The sequence below is a fragment of the Mastomys coucha genome, unplaced genomic scaffold, assembly GCF_008632895.1.
Source record: "Mastomys coucha isolate ucsf_1 unplaced genomic scaffold, UCSF_Mcou_1 pScaffold9, whole genome shotgun sequence".
NCBI lineage: Eukaryota > Metazoa > Chordata > Mammalia > Rodentia > Muridae > Mastomys > Mastomys coucha.
The window spans coordinates 75,348,285-75,372,269 of record NW_022196915.1 but is presented as its reverse complement, the minus strand read 5'-3'; the positions used below and the strand labels follow the sequence as shown (position 1 = coordinate 75,372,269).

At 38.1% G+C, this 23,985-nt stretch overlaps 1 pseudogene; it reads right to left on the bottom strand.

Moving 5' to 3' along the window:
* Nucleotides 1-22,113, bottom strand: part of LOC116084192 — a 41,678-nt pseudogene extending 19,565 nt beyond the window's left edge.
* Between the last annotated feature and the right edge of the window lie 1,872 nt (nucleotides 22,114-23,985).

The window sequence follows — 23,985 nt, the reverse complement described above, 5'->3', positions numbered from 1 at the left end:
GGTCTTGTTCCTGACATTTTTCAGACCTTTGGTCACTTCAGGAAGAGAAACTAGATACATCATTGCTTTTCATTTCCAGAGACAAGGTATATCTGATGGATGAATTACAATCTACCCTTTGGGTTTGGACGGTACTCTCATCCCAGAGTCCTGACAGAGTAATGTGTCTGTCTTTGAAGTTTGGTTTGGTCACTCTTTGACTTTTATTTTCATTTTGTTTTTGATGCTTTTCTTCTCTATCTAACTTTTAATTCCTTTACTATGTCCATCACAGATTTTCATCTTGAGGTGATTCTAAGCCACATTAAGGATTTTCAGAAGTCTGCTGTCCTTTAGGGTTACCTAGTATTACCCAGGAAACTTTGTACCCTCTGTGAATTTAAATGGCTTTCCTCTGACACTGGCTGGCATCCTGAAGGTTCTCTTTTTTCATTATTATTAATTTATTTGCATTTCAAATATTATCCCCCTTTCCAGCTTCCTCCACAAACCTGTTATACCCTCTCTCTCTCCTCTGCCTCTATGAGGATGCTCTGGATCTGCCTACCCAATCCAGTCTCTGTGCCCTAGCATTTCTCTACCTTGGGTCATCCATCCTCCACAGGATCAAATGTCTCCCCTCCTAGTGATGCCCAATAAGTCCATCCTCTGCTACATATCCAGTTGGAGCCATAGGCCACCCCATGTGTACTCTTTGGTTGGTGGTTTAGTCCCCGGGAACTCTGGCAGATCTGGTTGGTTGATATTTATTGTTCTTCCTATGAGGTTGCAAACCCCTTCAGCTCTTTCAGACCTTGTGTTAACTTTTCCCTTGGGGTCCCTGTGCTCAGTCTGATGGTTGGCTGCATGTATCCCCATCTGTATTGGTCAGGCTCTGGCAGAGCCTCTCAGGGGACAGCTATACCAGGCTACTGTCAGCAAACACTTTTTGGCATCAGCAATAATATCTGGGTTTGGGGTCTGCAAATGGGAAGGATCCCTAGGTGGGGCAGACTCTCGATGACCTCTCCTTTTGTCTCTGCTTCAATCTTTGTCCCTGCATTTCTTTTTGACAGGAGGAATTCTGGATTAATATTTTTGAGGTAGGTAGGTGGTTCCGTCCATCAACCAGGGACCTTGACTATCCACTGGATATCGTTTCTACAGGTTCTATCTCCCTTTTGTTGGGTATTTTGGCTAATGTCCTCCCTTTTGGGTTCTGGGGACCTCTTGGGTCCCTGCCATCTTGGACTCCATAGTGGCTACCCTCACATCCCCTTCTTCCACTGCTAACATTCATTCTTTCACATCCCTGACTCTCTGTACTTCTCCCCCAACTCCTCCTATATCTAAACTGGACCTTTTTGCCTTCCTCTCCACTCTCCCTCCCAGATCCTTTTCTCCCCCTACTTCCCAGGATTATCTTCTTCACAATTTTGAATAGGTCTGTAGCATTCACACTTTGGTATAGTCTTCTTTCTTCTTGAGTTTTTATATGGTCTGGAGTTGTATCCTGGGTATTCTGAGCTTCTTTTTTGCTAATATCCACTTATCAGTGATGTATACCATATGTGTTCTTTTGTGACTGTGTTACTTCACTCAGGATGATATTTTCTAGTTCTATCCATTTGACTGTTAATTTCATGAAGTCATTTTAAATAGCTGAGTAGATTTCTATTGTGTAAATGTACCTCATTTTCTGTATCCATTCCTCTATTGAGGGACATCTGGGTTCTTTCCGGCTTCTGGCTATTATAAATAAGGCTGCTATGAACATAGTGGAACATGTGTCCTTGTTATATGTTGGAGCACCTTTTGGGTTCTTTTGACTGATCTATTCTTCTACTCATACAGGCTATAGGTCTCAGGTATCCAAGACCTCCTGATAAGGTTCCCTATCTTATGGCCTAGCATTTTCTTCTCTCTGCCCCCACCCAGAAATCATTGAAAAACTATATTCTCCCTCTCTCTGAACCTATAGAGAAGGAAAATGTTTCCAGCCTTACCAGAATCAGTCTACATAGACTGAAAAGATATTCATGGCTGTTTTTGTAGTTGTTCATGACTCTCCAATGGGATCCACAGATCCTGTTTTAACCTGATGAGAAGTTTCTGCTATCTCCATCCTGGCATCTTTATGCAGCTCAGCCACCTGAGGCTCTGCCACTGCCTGAGGGACCAGCGCATACCTACACACACACACACACACACACACACACACACACACACACACACACCCTGTCTTCTCTTTTCACTAGCTCGTCTCCTATCTAATCAGGTACTCTCTTAAGCCATTCAACTGAGGCTTTCCTACTGCCACTGAGGGAAGGATACCTTTCCTGGTTTATCAGCCCTCCTGGGAAGACAACAACATCTCCAGACATTCTTTACCACAGAGAAACAGGATCTCATTGGATTAGAGGCCTGCAAATTAGTTCCAGGAAACAATGGCAGATAGTCTGATTACCTCTTGACTATTGACATTGCCATTTCTGATCCAGCCAGGATTGGGACTGCAATAAGCCTGAAGCCAGGGAGACACTCAGAAGTTATCACCAGATTCTAATGGGAGGGTTCTCAGGGATACTGGTAGGCATCATACAATTTTATCAAAAGTGTCAGATAATCTAAGAACCTACAGAGTCCTCAGCTGTATACTTAGAGAGTTTCTTAGATGCCTACATTGACCCACAGGTGCCCAAGAATCAATGAGGCCTCTTTTAAGAGAGTAAAGAGAACTTCTTAAGCATCTGAATTACTAAAGCCTGTCACACAAGCATGAGAATTCCTGTGGTCAGCTACACTTTTGTAGAACTTGGATATCTATATTTGCATGAATGGCTAAACCACTCTATGAGGCCATTAGGGAACAAGAAGGCACTTCTACATAGAGAAAGAACAAAAAAAGAAAGCTTTCAAAGATTTAAAATAAACACTGTTGTCTGCCTGGCCCTGCCTGATAGACTAAGATTTTCCATTTACTTATGGAAGAAAGCCAAGGCATTGCCAAAGATTGGGCCCCTGCTGATAACTAGTGGACTAACTTGAAGAAATTGGACTCAGTTGCTATAGGATTCCAAAACATCCTGAGAAACATGTAAGCCCTTCCCTGCTTACTAAGGATGCAGAGAAATTAACCTTAAGACCATAAAGCCATAGAGAGTGTTCTCAAGAGTCCCCCTGACTGATGGATCTCAAATGCTTAATTCACTCAATATCAGTCTCTGTTACTTAACCACCCCTGAATATCCTTTACTCCCAATAGTCAATATGCATTTTCCACTGGACATATACACAGAGCAATATATCATTCAAAGAGACTGTTAACTGCTAAAGGAAAAACAATTAAAGAGGAACAAGAAATCCTATATCTTCTGGCTTTCCTCTGGCTCCCAAAGAAACTGGCCATCATGCATTGTCCCAGACCTCAAAGGGACAAAACCCAGAGGCCATCCATAATAAAATAGAAGACCTCCTGGCTCAAAAGGTAGTCAAGCAGCCTCTCCCACATGTGCTAGGAGCCCTCCCAGACCCAGTTTTCTCTGAATAACAAATGTGCTCCAACAAGGACTATCTGGTATGCCAAACTGCTCCCAAAACCTACACAATGGATGGATGACAATATAACACACGAAACTAAGGTTTTTCCAAGGACAATAGGCAGAAAATTGGCCAGACCACTCCATAGCTGCACACTTTGGAATAAACAAAATGAATGAACTGATATGTCCCAGGGTTTATGTTCTAAGCCTGAGTAAGGATTTACAGGATGCTTTTGCCAAATGCCCTTCTTACTAACTGACAGGATGCTCCCAAAACCTATATATACCCCAAACGACAGAGGCATATTACCAGCAGTCTATTGGGAAATGAACTCTATACAGGTACAATCATAAAAATTCAGTTACAAATATTTTTTACTTTTCAAAGATATCTTCTCAGGATGGACTGAGGCATCTCCAATCAAAAAAGAAAGCAGCTTCAAAAAGTAAGTAAAAGAACTGCTCCACCTGGGAATCCTTCCCAGATTCAGTCATCAAATCTAGACATTATTGTGAATGCCAAGAAGTGCTGGATGACAGGAGCCTGAGATAGCTGTCTCCTGAGAGTCTCTGACAGTACCCGACTAATACAGAAGTAGAGACTCACAGCCAACCATTAGACTGAGTACAAGGTCCCCAATGAAGGAGCTACAGAAAGGACCTAAGGAGCTAAAGGCTTTGAAAATCCTTAGGAGGAACAATAATATGAACTAACTAGTACCCTCAGAGCTCCCGGGGACTAAAACTCCAACCAAAGAGTACACATGGGGGGACTCATGGCTCTAGCAGCATTTGTATAATAGAGGATGGCCAAGCCAGTCATCAATGGGAAGAGAGAACCTTGGGCCTGTGAAGGTTCTATGCCCCAGTGTACAGGAATGTCAGAGCCAATAAACAGGAGGGGGTGGGGTGGTAATCAGGGGGAGGGAAGAGGGAAGAGGGGATTGGTTTAGATTTTTTTTTTAATTTTATTTTATTTTCTTATTTTATTTTGTTTTTCTTTCTGTATTTTTTTTTTGAGAGGATCCTGGGAAAGGAGATATTGTAAATAAGAAAACATCTAATAAAAAATAAAAATAAATATTTTTTAAAAAAACAAATTAAAAAGACACATAATAACAAAACAAAACAAACAACAAAAACTCATTAAAGGAATTGATTCCTCTCCTCCAGCCTCTGACAATGCTAGGATCAGACAACAGACCAGCGTTCATCTCTCTAGTCAGTCAGGCATTATCTAAGGCATTGAGGATAAAGTGGAAACTTCATTGCCATATCATCACTAAAGTTCAGGTCAGGTAGAAAAGGATAATTTGGACCCTTAAAGAGACCTTAATAAAATTGGCCATGGAAACTGGCAATTGTTGCTGTCCATAAGCAACGTTAAAAGGGGTAGGGTACCTGGAAAATGGAGTTAGAAAGAAGAGCAGCAGTAAGAGAGAGTTAGGGAAAAGACAGAGTGGCCACAGGTATACCTGTCTTTGTAGTTGGTTTACAAAATTAGACGGGAGTCGTGAACGTTCAGCCGTTTTCACTTTAATGCCCATCCTTTGTTACCCCCAACAGGTAGAATACTTCAGGCAAAACCATTCCCCAAGGTACGTCATCATGCCAGTCCAATCAGAGACTTCTTTTTTTCTCTGCGGAGGTAGAACTTCCAAATATAACTGGAACCAGGTTGGAGGTGTGACAAAGAGCAGGAGGTGGGCAGAGAGGTATGGTTATGAGAGGCAGGCCTCAAACCAGGAGGGTTACAGGCAATGACTTAGTAACCCTCTTTCTCTTCACCCTTCTTTACCTTTGAAACATCTATTACATAGATGGACTCACTCCTTATGCAATAATACTTTGGAGGGAAACTGTTATTCTGGAATATAGGGGAGGGATTTCCTCTAATAATGACACAATAATTGATTTAGAGAAATTAATGTGTTAAAGGGGAACATTTTATTGTAAGTAAGAATATAGAAAAATATTCAACCTGGTGAAAATACATAATATGTTTTTAAAAATCAAGAACAGAGGAAGTGCTTGTACCACAGGAATCAGGCAAGATTGCCATTTTCTCTCCAGTGACTTTCTAAGGCTTGACCAGCCAGTAGGCACAGGCTGCAGAAGCTGCAGAACAGCTGGGACAGGGTCCTTCCTGCCTCTATCTACACCCAGGAGGTGAGGCTGTTCCACAGCCCTCTGTGCACAGGTCTTACCAGAAGAGAGCTGATCTCACAGGAGTGTTGAAACAGGCTTACAGGCCCACAGGAGGAACAAGCTCCAGGCAGAAACAGCAAGAACATCCAACACCAGAGACTGCCAGATAATGAAAGGCAAATGCAAAAATCTTACCAACAGAAATCAAGACAGTTTGGAATCATTAGAACCCAGTACTCCCACCACAGCAAGTCCTAGATACCCCAACACACAGGAAAAGCAGATTCAAATTTATAATCATATATCATTCCTCATGATAGAGGAATTTAAGAAGGACATAAATAACTCCCTTAAAGAAATGCAGGAGAACACAGGTAAACAGTTAAAGCCCTTAGAGAGGAAAAATAAAAATCCCTTAAAGAGTTACAGGAGAACATGAGTAAACAGGTAAAAGACCTTAAAAAGCAAAACCACAAAAATCCCTTAAAAAATTACAGGAAAACACAACCAAAGAGGTGAAGGAATCGAACAAAACCATCCAGGATCTAAAAATGGAAGTAGAAACAATTAAGAAATCACAAAGAAAGACAACTCTGGAGATAGAAATACTAGGAAAGAAGTCAGGACCCATAGATGCAAACATCAGCAACAGAAAACAAGAGATAGAAGAGAGAATCTCAGGTGCAGAAGATAACATAGAAAACATTGACACAACAGTCAACAAAAATGCAAAATGAAAAAAGAACCTAATCCAAACCATCCAGAAAATCCAGGACACAATGAGAAGACCAAACTTAAGGATAGTAGGTATAGAAGAGAGTGAAGATTTCTAACTTAAAGGGCCAGTAAATATCTTCAATAAAATTATAGAAGAAAACTTCCCTAACCTAAAAAAGAGATGCCCATGAACATACAAGAAGCCTACAGATCTCCAAATAGTTTGGACCACAAAAGAAATTCCTTCCATCACATAATAATCAAAACACCAAATGCATAAAACAAAGAAAGAATATTAAAACTAGTAAGGGAAAAAGGTCAAGTAACATATAAAGACAGACCTATCAGAATTACACCAGATTTCTCTCCAGACACTGTGAAAGCCAGAAGATCCTGGGAAGATGTCATGAAGACACTAAGCGAATACAAATGCCAGCTCAGGCTACTATACCCAGCAAAACTCTCAATTACCATAGATGGAGAGACCAAGGTATTCCATGACAAAACCAAAATTACATAATATCTTTCTACAAATCCAGCCCCTCAAAGGATAATAAATGGAAAACTCCAACACAAGCAGGGAAACTACACCATAGAAAAAGCAAGAAAGTAATCAATCTTTCATCAACAAAACTACAAGAAAAGTTAATGAACAGAATCTCAACTGTAACAACAAAAATAACAAGAAACAACAATTACTTTTCATTAATATCTATGGACTCAGTTCCCTCAGAAAAGATATACACTAATAGACTGGTTATGTAAACAGGACCCAACATTTTGCTGATAACAGAAAATCTACCTCGGTGACAAAGACAGAAGTAAAAGACACTACCTCAAAGTAAAAGAGTGGAAAACAATTTTCCAAGGAAATGGTCCCAAGAAACAAACTGGAGTAGCCATTGTAATATCAAATAAAATTGACTTTCAACCTCGTGATCAAAAAAGATAAGGAGGGACACTTCATATTCATCAAAGGTAAAATCTACCAAGATGAACTCTCAACTTCTATGCTCCAAATCCAAGGGCATTGACATTTAAAAAAAGAACTTTACTAAAGCTCAAAGCACACATTGCACTGCACACAATAATTGTGGGAGACTTCAACACCCCGCTTTACAATAGACAGGTCATAAAACAGAAACTAAACAGAGACACAGTGAAACTAACAGAAGTTATGCTACAAATAGATCTAACAGACATCTATAGAATATTTTATCCTACAACAAAAGTATATACCTTCTTCTCAGCACCTCATGGTACGTTCTCCAAAAATGACCATATAATCAGTCACAGAACAGACCTCAACAGATACAAGAAGACTGAAATAATTCCATGCATTCTATCAGATCAGCTCAGACTAAGGCTGGTCCTCAAGAACAACATAAAAAATAGAAAGCCTACATAAACTTGGAAGCTGAACAATACTCTACTCAATGATAAGAAGGAAGAAATAAAGAAAGATATTAAAGACTTTAATAAGTTTAATGAAAATGAAGCTCCCAAATACCCAATCTTATGGGACACAATGAAAGCAGTCCTAATAGGAAAACTCATAGCTCTGAGTGCCTCCAAAAAGAAACTAGGGAAAGCATACACCAGCAGTTTGACAGAACATCTGAGAGCTCTAGAACAAAAAGAAGCAAATTCACCCAAGAGGAGTAGAGGGAGGCAGGAAATAATGAAACCCAGGGCTGAAGTCAACCACGTGGAAACAAAAAGAATTCTATACAAAGAGTCAACCAAACCAGGAGCTTGTTTTTTGAGAAAATCAATAAAATAGATAAAACCTTAGCCAAAATAACTAGAGGGCACAGAGACAGTATCCTAATTAACAAAATAAGAAATAAAAAGGGAAACAAAACAACAGAAACTGAGGAAATCCAAAAAAATCATGAGATTTTTCATAGAGTTAGAGCAATTTGCAAAATCATCTGAAATAACAAAAAAAAAAAAAAATTTGGTTAGGGAAATCTATTCTCAACAATAAAAGAACTTTTGGTGGAATCATAATCAATGACCTTAAGCTGTACTACAGAGCAATTGTGATAAAAAAAAAAATGCATGGTATTGGTACAGTGACAGGCAGGTAGATCAGTGGAATAGAATTGAAGACCCAGAAATAAACCCACACACCTATGTTCACTTGATCTTTGACAAAGGAGCTAAAACCATCCAGTGGAAAAAAGACAGCATTTTCAACAAATGTTACTGGCTCAACTGGAGGTTAGCATGTGGAAAAATGCAAATCTATCCATTCATATCTCCTTGTGCACAGCTCAAGTCCAAGTGGATCAGGGACCTCCTCATAAAACCAGATATGCTGAAACTAATAGAAAAGAAACTGGGGAAGAACCTCTAGCACATGGGCACAGGGGAATATTTCCTGAAGAGAACACCAATAACTTATGCTCTAAGATGAAGAATTGACAAATGGAATCTCATAAAAATGCAAAGCTTCTGTAAGGCAAAGGGCACTGTCAATAGGACAAAATGGCAACCAACAGATTGGGAAAAGCTTTTTACCAATTCTATATCTGATAGAGGGCTAATATCCAATATATACAAAGAACTCAAGAAATTAGACTCCAGAGAACCAAATAACCCTATTAAAAATGGGGTACATAGCTAAACAAAGAATTCTCAACTGAGGAATACTGAATAGCTGAGAAGCACCTAAAGAAATGTTCAATATCCTTAGTCATCAGGGAAATGCAAATCAAAACAACCCTGAGATTTAACCTCACACCAGTCAGAATGGTTAAGATCAAAAACTCAGGTGACAATAGATTCAGGCAAGGTTGTGGAGAAAAACGAACACTCCTTCATTGCTGGTGGTACTGAAAGCTGGTACAACCACTCTGGAAATCTGTTTGGCTGCTCCTCAAAAAAATGGACATAGTACTACCAGAGGACCCAGCTGGGCACATACTCAGAAGATGTTCCAACATGTAATAAGGACACATGCTCCACTATGTTCATAGCAGCCTTATTTATAATAGCCAGAAGCTGGAAAGGACACAGATGTCCTTCAATAGAGGAATGGATACAGAAAATGTACACTTACACAATGGTCAATTTTAATAGCTGAGTAGTACTCAGCTATTAAAAACAATGAATTTATGAAAGTCTTAGGAAAATGGATGGATCTGGAGAATATCCTTCTGAGTAAGGTAACCCAATGGCAAAAGAACACACATGGTATACACTCACTGATAAGTGGATATTAGCCCAGGAGCTGGGAATACACAAGATACAACCCACAAACCACAAGAAACTCAAGAAGAAGGAAGACCAAAGTGTGGATACTTTATTCCTCCTTAGAAGGGGGAACAAAATACCCACGGGAAGAGTTACAGAGATAAAAATGTGGAGCAGAGACTGAAGGAAGGAAAATTCAGAGACTGCTCCACCTGGGAATCCATATATAATCACCAAACCCAGACACTACTGTGGTTGTCAACAAGTGTTGGCTGACAGGAGCCTGATATAGCTGCCTCCTGAGAGGCTTTGCTGGAGCTTGACAAATACAGAAGTGGATGCTCACAGCCAACCATTGGACTGAGCACAAGGTCCCCAATGAAGGAGCTAGAGAAAAGACCCAAGGAACTGAAAGGGGTTGCAGCCCCATAGGAGGAACAACAATATGAAATAGCCAGTACTTTCAGAACTCCCAGGGACTAAACCAACAAACAAAGAGTACACATGGTGGGCCTATGTATACAAGAATATACATATGGCTCCAGCTGCATATGTATTAGAAGATGGCCTAGTCTGTCATCAATGGGAGGAGAGGCCTTTGGTCCTGTGAAGGCTCTATGCCCCAGTGTAGGGGAATTCCAGACCTAGGAAATGGGAGAGGGTGGGTTGGTGAGCAGGAGGAGAGGGGAGGGAATAGGGGGTTCTTTCAGAGGGGAAACTGAAATGTAAATAAAGAAAATATCTAATAAAAAATTTTTAAATAATCCAGAAGAAATCAAGAGAGGGTAGCGATTAAACAAGTTCCCTAACTAAACTTTTCTGTTATTTAACAAACATGTGTTAACTCTATTCTAAAATAGCTATGTCAAACAGCACAGTAGTTTAATCAGTAACTTGTGGAAGAAATTTAGGTTAATTGATTCTGAACTACATTTTTATAAAACATTCTATTGCCAGTTGGGATTCACTTCTATCAGAGCTGAGAAAGCTAATCCTTAAGATCCTGTCTTGTTTGAAGGACAGCAAACTGCAGCAAAATTGATAAAGCAACTTTAAACCCACATTTATGTTAAAATTTTAAATTATATTCTGCAAATTACCATGGTTATAATTACATAAATTTTTATTGCTAATTTCCTGCCCAATTTCAACCAATTCTCATTAAAATAAGAAATCATGTTTATATTAAGCCTTGGTTGAAAGGTTGTACTTAGAGTACATTTTAATCCCAGGCTAGAACTTGTGATTTTTATAAATACTTGCTTTGTGGACTTTTAAACACAGTATTTAAAAAAATGCTTTGTAAGCCAAATTAAAATTAAAGCCAGTTATAGTTTCAGAATGTTTTATACCTCTGTTCTAGGTAAATTTTTAAAGAATTGTTCTGAAATCAATAAAAATAGGCATCTAATTAAGGTCATCATTATAAATATCTTTCTTATTAAACTCAATGAATATACAATTTCCAATCTATAGATCTAATTTTGAAATTTATACTAATGAAGATATGAGAAACAAAGATGATATAAAATGACAGTACTTAATATATTTACTCTCTATAGTTAAATTATTAACACATTCAAAATATTCTAATTTTTATTTCAATTCAGTATTGATGTAGAATCCTTCTATGGTACTTTTTTTTATTGTCCTAAGTATGTTACAATTTAAAACTCCATGACTAATCAAGGAATATTTATGGTTCTTTCTAGTAAAGCATGGTGAAAATAAACTAATTACTCAGCTTTACCAAGAGTACTGATTTAAGATAAAAACTTAACCTTACTAAAAATTGAATCAGAAATAAAGCATTACAATTAAAAATTTCCATATTCATCTAATTTCACAACCATTCTTACAGAGGACTGGATGTACCGTAGGGGAAATTCATTAAAAAGTCCATTTATTTCACATGTGATTCAATGTGAAAGAAAAGTATATTTTAAGATGCCAAAGCTTCTAAGTTCAGACTCCATTTTAGAGTATCTGACCTAAGTCTGAACTCAGGTAGACCAACAGGCTGGTATCTAGCATATGTTTCCAAGTTGTACCTCAATAGAACCCAAGCCTAGCTCTACTCTCTAGGCTAATCCCCAGCAAGAGCAGAGTTTCCAGGTTACATCCCCAATAAGACCAGTGTCTCCTGGTTATTCCCCCAACAAACCTGCACCTCAGGTTACAAACCCACTCCTTGCCTAACGACCACCACTGCAGAGGGAGCAGAAGTTAAGTTTATGATATGACTGTCAGCACCAGCCATTAATGTTAAAGGTCACAGGATTAGATGCTTGCATGAGTATTTTCTGCTTGCTGTTTACTATAAAGCCTTGTCCCATGGACATTCGGGGCTTCTCTCTCCACCAAAACCTTCCTGTGTCCTGCATGACCAAGGTGCATTGTGTGTGGGGGGGGGGGATGGAGGGGACGGAGCTAGCTCCAATAGATTAAAGACCCTGCTGTGAGTTGAATCTGATTGACTCCTGTGTATGTTTCTTGGTGATCACTAACTTTTCCCTGGCAAAATAGTTTCACAAAATTATCAAAAATAAAATATTACAGCATAAATCATAAGAGTTCATTCTTGGAAGGAAAAGCTATGCCAATATTCATCTCTAAATAGATAAAAGTCATTGCCCATGAAAACACCATTCAGTTCTGTGGTTCTCTGTGTTAATTTTGAATTTAAGTTAAAACCCTGCTAATCAGTTTAAAAATTCTGCAGCATAAATGAGAACATCTTCAGAGGAAATGTGATAAATCAACAATGATATTCAATATTCATATTGAATGTATTTATGAACATGACTTTTCTGGGTCTTTCAGTATTGTACCTATGCAAGAAGCACAGAATTCCTAAAGATAATGATGTGCAGAAATTCTGTACTGTGGAAGTACACTAAGTTAACGAGACTAGCTTTTGTAGGTAGAGTGTTTCAATGACGGCAATAACAAGTGACAATAAGTGCTAAAGAATCTATGTTCACAAAAAGATTACAGCCATTATATCTAGTTCATCATGGAACTCAGGAAATAGAGCATGGAAACTTCTTGGGTTCTAATATAAATATTTTAAATATTAAGTTATTTGTTAGTAAGCATTCAAGGAATGTATACCAGTCCTTGGATTGATGCTTCGATTCATTCCACAAAAGCAGATACTGTAGATTTGGAATCAGAAGTAAATCTAGAACAGTAAATCCTCTTCTTTATTCTTGTTTGCTCATCTGAGACAAGGTCACAAGTGATCATAGTTACATTGACTTTCTTATTCTCCTATGCTAGAAGTGACTTTTTATGTGTGCTTCGTCACAACATAATACAAGTACATGTGCACTGAAGCTTGAACAAAATTACTTAGATGATTTGAAAGATAGGTCATGGCACAAACCCACAAAACCATGTTCCATATTGTATTAGTCAGGGTTCTCTAGAGTCACAGAACTTATGGTAGTCTCTATGTAGTAAAGGAATTTGTTGATGACTTACAGTCTGTAGTCCAACTCCCAACAATGGTCAGCAGCAGCTGTCAATGGAAGTCCAAGGATTTAGCAGTTGCTCAGTTCCACAAGGCAAGCAGGCAAAGCAGAGGGAGCATTCCTTCTTCCAATGTTCTTATATAGGTCTCCAGCAAAAAGTGTGGCCCAGATTAAAGGTGTGTGACACCACAGCTTTAATCCCAGATGACCTTGAACTTGTAGATCTTCCTATCTTAATCTTCTGGGATTCATAGCCACTATGCCTCAAGATCTCCATGCCAAGATTCAGGTCGGATACTTGTGTCTCTCGGCCTCTAGATTAGGGTCACAGGTGAGCCTTCTAATTCTGGATTGTAGTTCATTTCAAATATAGTCAAGTTGACAACCAGGAATAGCCACTACACATATTCAGAAAATATCAAAGAACAAGAAGCAGTCTCAATCATTGTGACATTGCTTCAGCACCCTGAAAATCTCTCTGCAAATCCTCAATATTGTATGATAGTTATAACAATACTTTGACTGACACAGAGATTGTCAATGAAGAGTTATTAAAAGGATTTACGATATTTCAAGTATTTTCTTCTTGGTTATTCAAAATCTAACATGCCACTCTCTTGAGTCCAGTTGAGTAGAACTCCATAATACTTTGGAAATGTCAAACTTTTATCCATGGAACTGTTCTTGTAGTCTGTGGTGGCCTTGTTCTTGTCTTCCTTTATGGAGACAACAGGAAGAGTAGCTGGTACCTAACTCTTCTCCATTTGAGGAAAATAATGTGCATGTTCACATTTTAATTAAGTGTGTGTAATTTGAACAGTGTTGTCTGTATTGTTGGTAAAGGATAAAATATAAAATAAAAATCCAGGAAACATTTTAAATGTGGGCATACACTGATAAACATGCTTAACAAAATCCAAGATGTTTCAATTTCATGATTGCAGTAAACTTTACAAACAGGAAGGTAATTCCTTTCTTTGTAGCAGAATTATGCCTCTATATAGTCAAAGGGTAAAAATCAGAAGTGGGCAGAGTTTCATGATGAAATTGCATTAATGGTAAATTAATTTCCTCCATAAAGTTATAAGATACACAATTCCAAACCTGTAATATGTTGACTAGAAGATTCCATACAGCTGTCAAGGGAATTTTCTTAGAAGTTGTAAAAGAACTGACCATCTTTGATTTTGTTAGAGTCTCAAGGAGTGCTGTGGCTAGCTTAGTTCAATAAACTTAGAAGCTTTAATTCTTCATTCAAAGAAAATTTAAGGGAGAGGTTCTTAAGACACTTCTGTTTGTTCAAGATGAGTTTGTGGTAACCTAACCATGGAAGATCATCCTCTCCTCTAAGTCAATTGAAGCACACAGATTTACCCAGGGACACTAATCCTTAGGAGAGGGAGAGTTCTATACATTTGTTGAATCAGAAAACTGTGTGATCCGTCTGGCAGTTATTGACAGGCAGAATACACTACAGAGAAAACAGGAATGAATTTGTCTTTTCTGTTGCAGAGATGAATATTTACCCTGCCTTTTCATCAGCAAAAACACACACCTCACACCTGCTGTGTTTTCTTTTCCTGTTGAACTTCTACCTAATTAACAACCATTAAGATTCACACCTGCTGAGGTTTTAGCCTTTGCCTCCTTCACAGGGTTGTGCGTTTGAACCATTCCACATGCCTGCATGGGATCTTGTTTAGCTGGCTCAGTCTTTCCAAGAGCATTCTTATGGGTTTGCTGACAAAGTTACTGGAATTTCCCACAGCTGGGAACTCTGAAGAGCCAATTGTTTTTATTTTAGTTATTTATTTTTTTCTGGACTAAGATTAGAACAGGTGGTATTTCCACCTGCTGCAAGTCTTTCAATTTTTGTTGGCTAAAAATTGTTCTTGGACCTAGTATTTGAAATGTTATTTTGCAGTAAAAAGCAGCAGAGGTAGGGAAAAATGGACTGTGACCTTTTTTTTTGGTCATTGTTGTTACTAATGGTCTCATTAGAGGCATTCTTTAGTTGGTAATTGCTGGCATATTGAAATAAATAGATGTACTGCTTTCTGGATTGGGTGTGGAAGGAAATTACCCACACTAGTTGGAACATGGCTTGGCTATTGTATACAGAAATACTGAATCCTTAAGATGTAGCCAGTCTAATTGAATGAGTTATTTTCCTCCTTGAAAAACTGTGCAACACTTTTTTTTCTACCAATGAATACATATATATGTCTGGACACTTTAGGTTTTGAAGTAAATTTTCCATAATTTGTCCTTTGAAAGATTAGGATGCTATCTACTTTTAGTCAGAGCTGTTCAGCTTGCTGCCTGGTAAGATGGAAGAAACTGGGCCTGAATCACTATCACTACTGAATTGAAAAACATTTGTGGAAACACCAATGGACACTTGGTCTTTTCAGGCATGCTGACAAGCAACACTATGAGCTGATGTTTCTTCTGATCAAAATGTGAGACAACAAGAATCCCCAATCTGGCATTTGTGCACCAGAATAAACCAGTTAATTAAATTAGAGATAGCTGGGAGGTAGACTTGCTAGTTATAAGTTCTCATGTCTTTATTCAAATGCCGTCAGGTCCAAGGATGTCCAGTGATAATGAAGACCTATGATTAAGCCAGTCAACCTTCCAGCAGAAATGGGTAAAAAGTTTATTCAATCTTATACCTACTGAAAAACTATTGGCCCTGATATCTGTTGAGAGAAAAGCCCATTTTGTTTAGGATTATGACTGGATATGGGGACCAAAATCCTGTGGATAGCCCCATATTCAAATATATAGATTTTGCACTAGTTGTACTCAATGGGTTGTGTGGTTAGAGTGAGAATGAACTCTATAGGCTCTGAAAGTTTTAATATTCTGTCCACAATAGGTGGAACTACTTGTGAAAGATTAAAAAGGTGTGGCCTTTTGGGGGGAGGTATGTCATGTGGAAGAGATGGGCTTTGAGTTTTCAAAAGCTCTTGCCATTCCCAGTTAGCTGTTTCTGTTTCTCCTACTCAAAGACAACGACGTAAGCTCTCAAATATGCCTCCAGTACCATGTCTGTCTTCTTGGTGCCATGGTACACATGATGAAGGTTTTGGATGCTAGCCCATGGGAATAGTAAGTTCCAATAAGCTCTTTCTTCTATAAGTTTACCTTGTTCATGGCATTTCAGCATAGCAATAGAAAAGTAACTAACTCAATGAATTATAAAAAGAAAGCAAATAAGGTACAAGAGTAGGAGGAGAGATACGGGACTATATATATAAAGAATTGGATAAACTTAATAGGATGGATATCATCAAAATTCATAGCAAATATGTCTAACATTCTCTAAGAATTAATACTTTAATTGGTGGTCCAATCTCTGAAAGCCCCCATGGGACCAAGTTAGTTTACTCTGTAGTTCTTCTTGTGGTGTTCTTGATCCCTGTGATTCCCTTAATCTTTCTGTCTACTCTTCCACAAGAATCCTCAAGCACTCTTTTCCATCTGCTGGACTCTGTATCTGTTTTCATCAGAAGCTGGATGATGCTCTCAGAAGACAGTTATGGTAGGCTCCTGTCTGCAAGCATACCAGAATATTATTAATAGAGTCAAGGATTGGCTCTTTTACATTGGTTGGGTCTCAGCTGGGCCAGTAGTTGACTGTCCATACCCTTGATCTCTGTTCCATATTTATCCCTGCTTGGCTTGTAGGCAGGACAAATTTTGATTCAAAAGTTCTGTGAGTTGGTTATTGTCCTCTTTCCCCAGCTGCAAGTGTCCTCTGTCTATAGGAAGTAGCTTCTTCAGGCTCCATATTCCCAGATGGTAGAGGTCTCCTCTAGGGCCACCTTACACTCTCAGAAGCTTTGATTGCCACAGATGTCCAACCCCTGTGGGCTCCCTCTCCCTCAACCTGGAGAGCGAAACTGAAACTGCTTTCAGATCCAGGACTGCAGATGCCACCTGTGGGGAGAATGCCTGACTACCTTAGATCAAAGACTTTCGGATTTGCCTTTGAAGTACCTTTTCCTCCCTTATGTTAAATGGCTTGCTATCGGCTTGCCCTTGGTTTCGATATTGCCTCTCGATATATAAAATCAGTTTTCCCCTAGTAAAAAGACACCTCGATACAGCTACCTGGTGTCCGTGTCTTTGTCTCTCTCACCCGCTTGTATTCACAGGTACTCAATAATCTCCAGTCAGAGAGCATCCAACGGAGTGAGGGTCCACTGGACGGACTCCCACAAACCCCACTGATTTCCTTTCTCTCTCAGACTTCCATACTCCTCACTCACTCCTGATCTCCACCCATGTGCTCCTCTCCAGCCCTCCCCGACTCAAATCCCTCTCTCCATCTACTTATAGATGTTTCTTTGTTTTCCCTTCTGAGTGAGATTCAAGCATCTTCCCTGGAGTCCTCATTACTTAGCATCGTTGGATCTGTGGATTGTATCCTGGTTATCCTGTCCTCTTTGACTAAAATCCACTTATAAGTGAGTACATATCATTTATGTCTTTCAGGGTCTGGGTTACCTCACTTTGCATGGTATTTTCTAACTTCCATTTGCCTGCAAATTTCATGATGTCATTGTTCTTAATATCTGAGTAGTATTCCATTTTGTAAATGTACCATATTTTCTTTATCTGCTCTTAGGCTGAAACACATCTAGGTTGTTTCTAGTTTCTTGCTTTACAATTAAAGCTGCTATGAATATATTTGAGCAAGTGCCTTTGTATTATGATGGAGCATCTTTGGGGTATATGTCCAGGAAATGGGTCTTGAGGTAGAAATATTCCAAATTTTCTGAGGATCTTCCAGATTAATTTCAACAGTGATTGTACAAGTTTGAATTCCCACTAGCAATGGAGGAGTATTCCACTTGCTCCATGTCTTCAGTACCATGTGCTCTCACTTCAGTTTCTTTTCTTAGTCATTCTGACTGGTGCAAGATGGAATCTCAGAGTCATTTTAATTTCTATTTACCTGATGACCAAGGACATTGAATATTTCTTCTTCTGTTAAAAAAAATTTAAAAAAATTTATTGTAAAAGATATTCAAGAATAACTAGTTAAATTCTAAACACTGTTGGATGCATGATTCTAATTCAGTGAGAGGAACAGTGCTCAAGTCCCCACAATTAGCACAGAAGGTTTGATAAGGTTAGAAAGCACTGTCAGGCAATAGGTGCTGCTGGACATTGAGGTACATCCAGTCACACAATCCCAAGTGAGAAGGAAGATAGGGCTTCACACTTTGTGGAGAGCTTAAGCTGCTACAACTCCTTTACTGAGAGCAAAATGAGAGATAAGTCTTTATTGAAGAGAAAGAGGTTTATAAAAGCTTTTCTATCAAGGTCCCACTACCTCTCACTAGCCCATGCCCACCTTCCCTCCCAGCTTTCCCTACACTAAAGCTAGACTGCCCACATCTTTAATCTGCAGCTTACTGGCAAATCATAGGCACTCAGCAGCGCCCTATCATCTGGACAATCACCACATACTGTTGTGGATCATTCATCTGCTCAATTTTGAATTAGGGTAGAATTTCATTACTCTTCTAAAGTCAATGCATCCTCCAAGTGGCCATTTCTGCAGACTTAACTTAAGGCTGAATTTTCAGCTAGTTTCTTTTAAAAAGCCTTAGAGTTAATGGCTCTATGACTGACATATGAATCACATATAATACACTACACAATTTTGAGGACACAAAGAACTGAATAAATCTCACCGACACCTTACCCGTCCAGCGGAAATAAAGAGGCAAACACCAAGCCCTTCTCCATGCAGTTTAATCAGGAACCTTCATTTTTACTTCTTCTCTAGCTAGCTAGCTTCCTTTATATTCTTCTATGTCTTCTTCTTACATCTTACTTATTACTACTTACATCTTATTAGTTACATCTTATTAGTTACATACTTATTCCTAATTCTACATCTTACATCTGTCCTTACATCTTACTTCTATATCTACATCTTCTCTCCTATCCCATTACCAGCCCCAGTTCTACATGCTTACTCCTAAATCTTATATAACCCATCACCAGCCCTAATTCTACATACTTAGGCCTAAATCTTACATCTTACCTCTAATTCTATATACAGCCCCCAGCCCTTGTGGGTTAAATATTTTCCCTGGTCCCAGTCAGCATCAGCTATTTGGCAAAGCACAATAGGCTGCGCCAAATCATGCCAGCTTGCATCATAAACTAGAGGCACACAGCTTTTCCAACTAAGGCTTGTTTATCTCAATGCTCTCTGCTCTGGCCAGAGACCAGGTGTTCAATATATATGTATAGGGTGGCAGATGTGGCTCCCTACAAATAAAACTTTTCTGCTTCTTCTTTTTATTATTTAATTTTATTTTTTACTTAATCACTTTTCATTCCACTCACTGCCCCCCTCTTACCGCTCCCACAATCCTTCTCCCATCCTCCCTGCCCTTCACCTCTGAGCAAGTGCATCTCCCTCCTCTGTATCCACCATATTGGCACTTCAAGTTTCAGCAAGGCTAGGGGCTTTCTCTCCCACTGAGACCAGACTAGCCAGACCAACTAGAATGTGTCCCATGTTAGGCAATAGCTATTGGGTTAGTCCCCATTCCAGTTGTTCAGGACCTACATGAAAACCAAGCTAGAAATCTGCCACAGATAAACTGGAAGTCCTAGGTTCAGCCTGTGAATGATTTTTGGTTGGTGGTTCAGACTCTGAGAGCCCCACGGGTCCAGATTAGTTTACTCTGTTGATCATCCTGGGAAGTTTCTATCCCCTTTGGGACCCACAATCCTATCACCTATTCTTCCACAAGAGTCTTCAAGTTCCCTCTAGCAATCTGAATCCAGAACACATAAAAGACATCATCCATCAAGATCAAGTAGACTTTATTCTAGGGTTACAGGGATGGTTAAATATATGAAAATGCATTAACAATCCATCATAAAAACAAACTGAAAAAAAAATCACATAATTATCTCTTTAGACTCTGAGCAAGCCTTTGATAAAATCCATTGCCCCTTCTTTTTAAAGGTATTAGAGAAATCAGGGATACAAAATACATATCTAAATATATTCAAAGCAACATACAATAAGCCAATAACCAAAATCAAACTAAACAGAGAGAAACTTAAATCATTTCTACTAAAATCAGGGATAATACAAGGCTGCCCAACCTCTATCTATCTATTCAATATTGTACTTGGAGTTACAGCTAAAGCAACAAGACAACTAAAAGAGATCAAGGGTATACAACTTGAAAACAAAGAAGTCAAAGTATCCATTTTGGGGATGATATGATAGTATAACTAAGATACTCCAAACATTCTACCAGAGAACTTCTACAGCTGATAAAAACCTTCAGCTAAGTGGAGGGGTACAAAACTAGCTTAAAAAAATCAGTAGCCCCTTTTTATACAAATAATAAGTTAGCTAGGAAAGAATTGCCACAAATAATATAAAATATCTCAGTGTAACTCTAATTAAACAATTGAATTATTAGTATGACAAGAACTTCAAATCCTTCAAGAAAGAAATTGAAGAAGCTATCAGAAGATGGAAAGATTTCCCATACTCATCGATAAGTAGAATTATCAGGTTAAAAATGGCCATTTTTACCAAAAGCAATCTACAGATTTAGTGCAATTCCTATAGAAATTTTAACACAATTCTTCACAGACCTTGAAAGAGCTATTCCCAACTTCATACGGAGAAGTAAACAACTCAGGATAGCCAAAACAATCCTGAACAATAAAATATCTTCAGGAGAAACCACCATCCCTGATCTCAAGCTGAACTATAAGAGCAATAGTGATAAAAACTGCATGTTATTGGTTCAGAAATAGATATGTTGAACAATGGAATTGAATCAAAGACCCAAAATAAACCCATATACCTATGGACACTTGATTTTTGGTAAAGAACCCAAAACAATACAGTGGAAAATGAAAGTATATTCAACAAGTGGTAATGGACTAACTCTATGTCTACATGTAGAATAATGAAAGTAGATCCATACTTATGATCCTGCATGAAACTAAAAACCAAGTGGATCAAGGATGGCAATAAAAACCCAGGTACACTAAATCTCATAGAAGAGAGCCTGGGAGACACCTTTGTATACATTGGTACAGGAAACAATTCCCTGAACAGAACACCAATGGCTCAGGCTCTAAAACCAACAACTGATAAATGAGACCTCATGAAACTGTAAAATTTTGTAAGGCAAAGAACATTGTCAATAGAACAAATCAGCAGCCTACAGATTGGGAAAGAGGGCTAATATTCAAAATTTACAAAGAACTCAAAAGTAAGACACCAATAACCTAAATAACCCAATTTAAAAAAAAATGGGATACCAAACTAAGTAGAAACTTCTCAACATAAAAATCTTAAAAGCCTGAGAAGCACTTAAGGAAATATTCATATTCTTTAGTCATCAGGAAAAATGCATATCAAAACATTGCTGAGGTTCCATCTAACACCCATCTGAATGACTAAGATAAAAAACTTGAGAGAGAGCACATTCTCCAGAGGATGTAGAACAAGGGGAACACATTTTTATTGCTGGTGCAAGAGTACAAACTTTACAACTACATTGAAAATAATTTTGACGGTTTTTCATAAAACTGGGAATAATTCTACCTCAAGATCCACTGTTAAGAATTCTCTGTTTAGCTCTGTAGCTCTCCCATTTCTTATTTGAGTTATTTGGGTCTTTGGTGTTTAATTTCTTGAGTTATTTGTGTATTTTGAATATTTGATATTCTCTCACATCTAGTGTTCTTTCTCAAATGAATGGTTCCCCCCCACACTCTATAGGCTGCTGTTTTGTACCATTGATGACATAATGAAATTTGCCTTAAAGAAACTTTTAGGTTCCATGTAGTAATTGTTATTACAACTTCTGACCTGTTGTTCTTCTATTCAAGAATTTATTTCCAATACCAGTGTATTCAAGGCTATTACCCATTTCCTCTTCCTTTTCATTTAGTGCATTTGGCTTTATATTAAAGTCATTGATTCCTGTGGGTTTGAGATTTGTGGAGGATGATAAGTATACATCTATTTTCATTGTTCTACCTGTAGTCATCCAGTTACACCGGCATCATTTGTTTAACATACTTTCTCCTTTTTTATTTTTATTTTTCATTGTATGGATTTGGGCTACTTTGTCAAAAATCAAGTTTCTGTAGTTAATCTGGGTCATCAATTTGATACCATTAATATATATGTCTGTTTTTATGCAAGTATCATACCATTTTTATCACTACTACTCTGTTATTATTTCCTGAAATCAGGGATGCTCCACCATACTACAATGATACTTGCTCATCTATATTCATAAAAGTTTTAACCATAATAGTCAGAAACTAGAAACAATCTAGAAAGTTAATCCTCAAGGAAAAGTCTTCAATGTAAGTTCTAGCTTGATTTTTCCAACTTCTATATCCAAAACATTTGGTGTCTTCATTTTAAGGTCCTACCTTCAAGTTCTAAGAGGCAGCCAAGGACAACCATGAAGCCCAGTATTGTTTAGGGTTGTAGGTATCTCTTGAGTCCTCTGTCAACAACTCAAGTGGAGTTTTTCCATGCTTGATGTTGATATTTTTTAATTAATTAATTTTTTATACTACATATTTTATTCTAACCCCTCTGTCTACCCTCTGACTGTTCCACATCACATACCTTCAAGCCATGCCCCTGTCTCCACGTGGATGTCCCCACCACCCACCCCACCTGACCTCTAAACTCCTTGGGTCCTCTAGTTCTCTTGAGAGTTAGGTACATCATTTCTGAATGATTACAGACCCTGCAGTCCTCTACTGTATGTGTGTTGGGGCCCTCATATCAGCTGGTGTATCCTGCCTGTTTGGTGGTCCAGTGTTTGAGGGATCTCGGGGGTCCAGATTAATTGAGACTGCTGGTCCTCCTACAAGATTGCCTTGAAATTTTTATTAGATAATTTACAACCTTAAAGGAATCACCCCACTTGGCCTGCTATTAATTTTTATAGGTGTATATGAATTAAATATTAGACAAGGTGTTTTTCTATTGCTCTTTTGGCCATCCTTATTGTTCATCATCTTTCTTTTCTCCCATATCCTTCTGAAGAACTTTCTTCTACTGTATTCAAATTAAGGAATATTTCCTCCTCTATATTATTTCTTTGCAACAAATTGCAAATAGTAATCATACATATAGTAAAAATATAATCCACTATAGAAATTCACCTTTGGTAATAAATATCATAGTTTTAGAAGAATGTGATAGACTTCATTGTTCTTGGCATAGATCTTGGTTTGTAGTAGAATCTAAGATGACAGTAGGTAGACATATGGTAGCTAATTAAGGCCAATTTAGCCAAGTTTGTCATCAGTATAGTAAAAGTATTAAAAAAAAGAGCGAATAGAGTATGATAGATTGCAATTTAAAATTCCTCCTCAATTGACACTTTCAGCAAAGATTTTTGCAATTGTATGGACTTTACATTTTCCATATTGAATAGCACATACTCATAACTTATAAAATAAATAACAAAAAATAAAATTTTATAAAACCAGATGTTACTAAATGAATTTAAAAAGATATTGTTATACAGCTAGACGACTGTGGATTGCATATTGATGCCTTTTCTTATTTGGCTGCTTTGTAGCTATTTTCAGTGACATGATGGTACCATTAAAATTACTTCATTTGATAAGTTTTTTTCTTATTACTCTCTACCAAGTTCAAATATAGGGAAAGTAGATGAGCAACTTCTAATATTTCCCTATGTCTGTGTCTCTGTTCTACCTAACCTGTATGAAAGACATAACCTCTGTTAGTCAGTAGGCACAGAATTTAGAAATTTAGAGGCACATTTGATACAGCCTTGAGAAATAGTTTCTAGGAAAACTTAACATCATGTCTATCCAGTGATCAGTGGTTATTAGTGGAAAATCTA